At 33.7% G+C, this 8,059-nt stretch overlaps 1 long non-coding RNA gene across 1 annotated transcript; it reads right to left on the reverse strand.

Annotated features, from left to right (window-relative positions):
• Nucleotides 1-4,405: 4,405 nt before the first annotated feature.
• On the reverse strand, nucleotides 4,406-7,038 carry LOC110446578. Its single transcript, XR_002462486.1, has 3 exons — nucleotides 7,003-7,038; nucleotides 5,815-5,937; nucleotides 4,406-4,504 (listed from the first exon to the last, which is right to left on the reverse strand). It is a non-coding gene; the product is annotated as an uncharacterized LOC110446578 (long non-coding RNA).
• Between the last annotated feature and the right edge of the window lie 1,021 nt (nucleotides 7,039-8,059).

Consider the following 8,059-nt stretch of genomic DNA (forward strand, 5'->3'; position numbering starts at 1 on the left):
GCGACAAAATTCGGATTCTATCAGACCGTGTTTCTATTCTAGTTTATATACCGATTTCACATTTACATGTGCAATTTACACAGCGATTCACAAACGAATATTTTAAGATTCTTGAACAATTCATTTAAAATATAGGAATGTTTTTACTGAAATAGACATGTGTTATCAATCTGCTGTATAAATAGCATTTATTATTGATTAATTAAATATGTGACCAATCAAGTGAAACGGTAGGCCTAAAGGGCATCGCGAGAACAGGTCAGTGTTTTCTTAGAATGATGTCAACCCACCTAGCTCAGTTATATTCACTTTACCTGCGTGATAATTATTTTAATTGTTTGAAATGAACAGAGAAGTACGATGAGTGTCATTTTAAAACATACCGCAAATGTGTTACGGTGTTGGACCGATGACTCTCGGAAAGGTGGATACATTTCGTTGTACGTGGCTAACAACGAAAATTGATACATTTCGTACGGGCAAATCATGAAAGTTTGTACCCAAGAAATAATTTGAAAGCTTCAAACCACGAAAGACAGTACACATGAATATTTCTTGTTATTTAGTATTTAAATTATAAGGGGATATTTTTTTTCATGTCAGTTAGACCGGTGATAGCATACAGATTCTTTAAATGATGTTAAGGTGCCACGCAACACTGCCAAAAACTGTAACTATGTACCGGAAAATGGTTTTCTGGCTTGAGTAAAGATTTGATAAATCATTTCTTTAAAGAAAACCATACACTGCGAGACTTTTATGAAGAAACAATATAGATTAATCAATGACAGCGTAAAGTTTTAGCCGGACTAAACTGGGATTCTAATCCTAGACCTCAGATTGTTATACTACTTCTCTAACCGACTGAGCTACATAGTCAACGGTGGTGAGCCCAGCCCCAAATGTGCTTCAGTTATATCCAGAACGAAATAAAGGACAGGCCAGTGTATATACGGAAAACCACAGTGCAGTGGGTCAGAGTTCCTTAAGCCTTGTTTCACGTTCAAATACTTTTTTTTCTTTCTTAAATTTTGATAATTTCTGGTGACAAAAAAAACATTTTATCCTTTTTGTATGAAAAGCATTTCCCTTCATGCCATAAAAAAGTAATTATTTTCTGTTATTTTTATAACCTATTTCTTCACACTCGATACTCAAGTACCGCAAAATACACCTACATCTGTTTTTGTACGACCGACCATTTTCCGGTGAGAGGGATGGAAGTATTGACCTAACAACTTTAGCCAGTACAAAGGTAAGACGTCACTCGAGGTTATTTTTCACGGTCGGACCGTCCTGTTCGGCCTCTGGACACAGGGTATGGACTGTAGTTTTATCGGTTATAATATATTTATATTTCAAACTGATCACCTATATTTCAAGATGCACACAAACATGTTTCTAACAAGTACACCGCTAATGTAAAATACTCAATTTATCTCCCATCTTTCACAAGATTTCTCTGTCAAACCCCAAGGGTATAGCAGATAGCTCGTAAAAAAGAAACAATACTCTCGACGGGAGAGGTCATGTTCAAGCCAGGATAACAAAAAATATTACAAAAGCTGTAAACTATTGTTTTTAAACATTGCATTTTGAGGATGGGAGAGAAATTATTATCATTTTACAGATATGACCAAGGGAGATTAATAGACTCTTCCTCTACCTTGAGTGTGTGATAGATAAATCTCCTACAATTAGGAGAATATTGGGTTGTCTAAACAGAGGCACTGAAAAAGGACGTAGTAAGTATTGTTACGAAACTGAATGCTTAAGTTCTCCAGATGAACCAAACTCATATCAAGCTTTAGTAACTACTCAGTAAAGTTGCTTATTTTCGCTATTTAACAAAAGATAGTTTGATTTTGTTTTCGTATTAAAAGAATATCTGAGCTGTTAGTTTCACGAACCACCTGTAAATGAACATTTCTTTTCTAAATGTATTGATTGATATCATTTATGCTTGCCACTTCTTGTGACTAAATATATATTCCATGCGAACAGATTGAGAACATCGATTATTTAACAATGTGATACATTTGTTTGGCGTTACACTTTCTTACCAAATGTGCAAATCATTTGCGAGGTATCTCCATTAATAAATTGTGGGGCATTCGCGATTTTTACAAAATTAAATCCATTAATCTGATTTGTTTAAAAATGCAATAAACACGTTCCAGGTAAAAAACAAAATATCAATGAAATCAGTAAAATCAAAATATTGTTCTTTTTGCTGATAAATTTATAAACAATAAATTTAACTTTGAAAAATTGTTGAAAGCATAATTTGAATGTGTAATGACGAGAGTTGTAGGTATTTAGTAAAACTTCGGCATGTCGAAGTTTTTGTAACCATTTGATGTTGGATTAACTCTGGTTTCCAGATATTTGCTAAAATAATGAAATAAATCACACCCTTTTATTGATTTTCATTAATTTTCGTTATTTGTTTATTACCCACACACTCACTCACTCACTCATTCTCTCGTGACTCAATATCCCGTCGACTCACTCACTGACTGTTTCATTCACTCCCCGACTCACTAGCTCAATGTTTTACTAACTTACTCATCGCCTCACTAGAACACGGCCACTGTTCAATATTTGAATCTTGCAACAAAGGCCTCTAAAACGTGACATGTTGCCGGCCATTCACTCGTTCACTCCTTCGCTCACTCAAACCATGATACAAAGATCACTACAACGTGAACTCTGACCTCCATTAAGCACTTAGATTGCAATTTGTGAAATAGCACAATATGATGCACAGAAAAATATGAAATTATTGACGCCAGAGAAATCTCTCGTCCCTCAGTAGATCGGCCAGGTGATCCGTATAAGGTTGATAGAATTTCGTTAATACATTCCTAGTTTCTGGTAGCATGTCTCTTGTGTTTTTCCTCCCTTTGTTTCTACGTGTTTTTGTATGTGGTACTTCCACGTCACCTAATTAATAAATATAAATGATTATATAAAAAGTAAAAACAAGAGAATACCGGAAAGTTAACAAAACCGCAATTCAACCTCAGATTCGATAAAACAAGGGTAAATTATTGACAAAGGCAGTATTCACTTGGGGACGCTTGAAACAAAAACAAGGAGAATAAGACCAGGTGTTACGGAAAGATAAGCGTCTTCTGCTTGGTTTATGATACCAGCTATTTAAATCTTTGTAAAAACAAATACTCCTTCCTGATTTTTATCACAGGTATTTCGACGATACCAATACATCCAAATAATCTAATGAATTTATTCAATACTTCATTATGTTATTCGAATTAGTTTTTATGCTTATTTAGGAAGCTGGTTATAACTGAATATTCTTTTTTGTCTAGTCGGTCAAAAAGTTATTATTGATTTATTCATCAAAAGTTGCTGCTGGCATAAATGAGAAGCAATAGGAGACAGACAATGATAGATACACCGGTTTCATAAAATTTATTTAAAGTGATATGGAATATTTCCCCTAGGATGCGCCCGAGGATGCGAAATATTACTTATGATACTTACGTAGATTTAGAAACTGAAACACCTTTCTCATTTCCTCGACCTTGTTCTCAGAGTAATCTTCCAAGCGTAAAATATGAAATTGATCTCGTGGAAAACACTTCATATATTCTTCGATGAATGATGCGTAGAATCCATTATGGAGCCGTGCCGTACTTGACACATCAGACTTTAAAATACATACAGGAACATGTTAAAAATTAAGGCAATTCCTTATCTATACTAGTCATCTCTATACTACTTTAATGCATATTCATTATCAGAAAAACTAAAGGTTTCCGTTAGGGAATTTTATTAACTTTGAGAGAATCGCTATAGACTTAGCCTATCGTTCAATCTTTTATATGTACATACTATCCTTGCATTCGATCATAAAATGTTTGACAGTTAATGGTTTGTCACAAGCATCGCAATAAAGTTGCTTTTCATTCGTAAAATGTAATCATGTGTTATGAAGGAGTTGCCTCCTTGAATAAGATTGGTTAAACTGTATTGAAAATATACTTGCCTCATTGAAAGAGTTATGGTACACACAAAAACGAATATCATGGTATCGGTTACAATCCCTGAAAGCACTTATTTCTCTTAATACTTCTTGATGGAAACGTTCTGGCGAGAGAATTCCTGTGCTTATATAAGTATAGTCAGAATAGAGCCTGAAAAGAAAAGAAAAAGACCCATAGTATTTTGTGAAAAATAACATCATTCAATCAATATTACCTTTCCTCTCATGTTATCAAATATAGGAATGTTTGTTTGATTGGGGAAATTTTGTTTTGTGTAAATGTCCACAAGTGTGATTTTGAGCAGGAATCCATGTAACGGTTGATTGGTTACCTAGCTACAGGATTACGTAGAATAATGATCATCTTTAGATTTGGCAGGAAGCGACGTAGGTAGTTGGCGTTTGTCAGAGCCGGAGGTTCGGTATCGTACTGATTCACTTCATAATTCCACCACCACCGATTGTCCCACAAATTAGAGGGAGAAGCCTCTCCTGGATTTATAAAAAAATGTTATATATACAATATATAATACTGAAAATATTACATGTAAAATGTAAAGTTTATAAAATATTGTATAATTACAATGTTATCAGAGTTATGATATTATCATGGCCCTTTTCATCAGATTATCAATAACGATATGACGATCAGATGATCAATTAATATCAATAGTTAAGTGGTTGCTCTAGGACTCGAGCAACTAAAGCCAATCAGCAAATGTTTCATCATACGATTGTTATCCTTACCTAAACTATATTCCGGTTTGAAACAGTGCCTGTGAGTTATTTAATTGTGTAATTGTTGTCAGACGTCTTATCAAAAGAAATCTTCAGGTAATCAACTTTGGAACAAAAGTGGAATTTCAGTTTTCGATATCTGATGGCGGAATTATAAAGGGATAACAAGTAAGATGGTGTTTCCTTCCAACTTCACCGGTTTGGGTTGTAAACTTCCGTTTTTCAACAATAAAAGGCTGTGGCACTTTTATATGCCATTCGACCTGTCAAAAACGAATTTAGCAGCCGTTGTGAGGTATGATTTCATAAATCTAGCCATTTATCACTAGCAGCGTTGAACTTCAAATATAAACAAATTTCAGATAACTTTAGAAGGCTCCTACTCTTCCTTGGTCCGACAGAGGAAAAATTGTACAGATTCTTTTGTCATGTCAAGTTTGAATGCAAAATAACAAGTAGTTAATTATTTAGTTGTGCGAGTCCTTGGATCACCCTCGTTGTTGTAACGCATACCTGTGGCGATTTTGGTACTTTGTAAGCTATGTCTATATCATATCTATGTTAAAATGAGTTTGATGCTATTATAATATATCATGAAGGAAAATTGCTAACTTGATATATCTTAAAATTATTAAACTACGAACAGCTCTACTGAATCACACCTTTGTTTGATAGATTTTTATTGTTTGTTTGGAATATAGACAAAATTGATCAAGAAACAAATCATTAAAAGTAGTCTTTAGTTTCATATTCAATCAAAACCATGATGCCACACTGTGTGTATTCATGTATATGGTATTCATAGGACAAAATAAAGCAGTTAGAGTAAAAAAGACTTGACTTGGTATGCCAGTCGAGATGTATCAGGAATTTAGGGATACTGGTAGACTTGATATCGTTATGCCTTTTTTGATTGAGTTATTAAGAAAAGATTTAAAATTAAATTCCTTTTCGGAGATGAACCCGTGACTTCTCAAACCAGGCAGCCTCCATTTCTAGTCTTTGCTGAGAAAAAATTAAAATAATAAAAAATAATTTATCATCCTCTTGGTTGTAAGGTTTACCTGTGATTATTTCGGTACTCTGTTTATAATCCTGGTGAAATGTAGATGCCGATAAAGTTGCAATTTTGTTTGCTGTAGGGTTGAAAAAGTTGACATATTGTTTCCAAGTCCATGGCTTATTTTCTACAAAATACAAATATGACATGTATGATTGAAGAGTTGAATGGAATGAGAGATGAATGAATGGCTGAAGTGCGTCTTGGTGAATATAATTTTAAACAAATAAATTTCATAGAAATATGAATAAAAATAGCATGTTTTTTAATTCTTAACATATGCAGTTTCATACACCATACCTACTCTTTCCTCAAACCAAAAGGGGTAGAATGATAAGAATGCTTTGAATTAGCCAGATGCTGAAAAATCAAGGAAGGTAATTTATTTTTGGATTGGAAATTGATTTGAATGGAAATACATTTTCATTTTGGATTGCTCGTTTACGTCCTGTTACCAAAGTTTATACGATACATTTGGATTAATATTGACCAAATTCTTACATTTCCAGGTCAGTATGCATACCAATCTGTGTTTATCGACAAAATTGGTGATTATTTGTATAGATATGTGAAGAGTTTTGTGTAAATTCATACGACACATGTGAAATGTTTCATTTGATTTCGGATCTAACTAGATGCCTTCACACGGATGGAACGAACGTTTCAGTAATAAATGGAGGTAAGAACAAGGAATGTTTAGTTTTCAATTTTTAATTCATTCAACAAATACTTTACAATTACAATTGCAATTAATTGCATTACAGCGGTTGTACATTCCTTAAGTGATTGAACTACATACTGTATAACATGAAATGTTCGTTGTGTACATTGAAACACGAAAATAAATACAACGAATTTGAATGATATACGTGTCTACTGTTTGTTAACATAGGCTATCCACGAAAGTTTGTACCACGAAACTATCTTAAAGGCTTAAAAACCACGAAGGAAAGTACCCACGAACATTTCGTGTTTTACAGTAAAGTTTAAGATTAAAATGAATCGTAGTTATTCAGTTGATGAAAAAATTACAAAAGCTTAAATGAACAAGTGATAAAACATCATAGAGGTATTTTTTTTTTAGATTTAAGCCAGAATGCCCTTTCATCAGAGATATCCTAGAAATTAAAGCTACATTTTAATAACATTAACAAAACTTATAAAAGAGATAGTTTTATGCAGAAACACTTACTTCTACATCGAAAACTATACGTCAATTTACCACAACCTGAAAAAAAGAAAAAGAAGTATGAAATAATATTCTGTTGGTGGTACATTTTGTCCTAAAAACGGTAGTTGTTATTCCCTGCTAAACGTTCAGCATTTAGGATAATGGCAACAGTTGTCAGTCTAATATGTCCGGGTGGAATATTGTGCTGGGTGCCTTCGGCATCTTATTTCAGTGATGAAGCACTCGCTCTCAAAAGTCGGCATCAGTTCCACGCTATCGCAAGGAGGCAAATACACCAACAGACTGCCTTCAGCACACATACACACATTCATTGCAAACATGGAGACACGTCTTTAAATTACCTTATTGGTTCACACACATAAACAGTTATCACTGTTCACCATTTTCTATATATTTAGAGGTCATGTGGTAATATCTTATCATATACTGCTATAGAGCAACAAAACCATTAGCAATAACACTTAAAACACTCAGAAAATAAGTATTTCAAGAGTTAAAATATAATAACATTCTGCCTTAAATAAAACATAAGGAACAGAATGGCAAAAACAGATGGATATACAGTGTGTTTGAGGTGTTCGTTTTTTGAAAAGTGTTGAAGAAGAGTTAAACGGATATGGTGCGTGTACAAGTATATGATGATGAATATTTAATACTGTAGGCATGTATGTGCGCATTGAAATTGCGTCAACACTTCAACGTAAAATACTGGCTAACCAACCCAATATGTCAAACAATGCATTCAGTTTGTAAGAAGTATTGAAAAGTGTTATATATTTAGAGGTGAACGAGAATTTTTCTCGCAATGACTGGTCAAAGACTATCATGATAAAAAGTTTCGGATTAGGAGATAAGGGCTTCACCTGGTTATACTGATACTTACGAATAAACTCCAATATATGCTAATATGAAGAAGCGTCTACGTGTTTGGAAGAGAACACAGTTTTGCAATTAATTTACTTTGTAAATAAACCAAACTGGTAACATATAACGACATCAAAAAATCGAAGTGCACAGGATAGAGGGGAACAAGGGGGTTGTGTAGGACTAAATAAAT

This window comes from Mizuhopecten yessoensis, unplaced genomic scaffold (assembly GCF_002113885.1).
Source record: "Mizuhopecten yessoensis strain PY_sf001 unplaced genomic scaffold, ASM211388v2 scaffold357, whole genome shotgun sequence".
Classification (NCBI taxonomy): domain Eukaryota; kingdom Metazoa; phylum Mollusca; class Bivalvia; order Pectinida; family Pectinidae; genus Mizuhopecten; species Mizuhopecten yessoensis.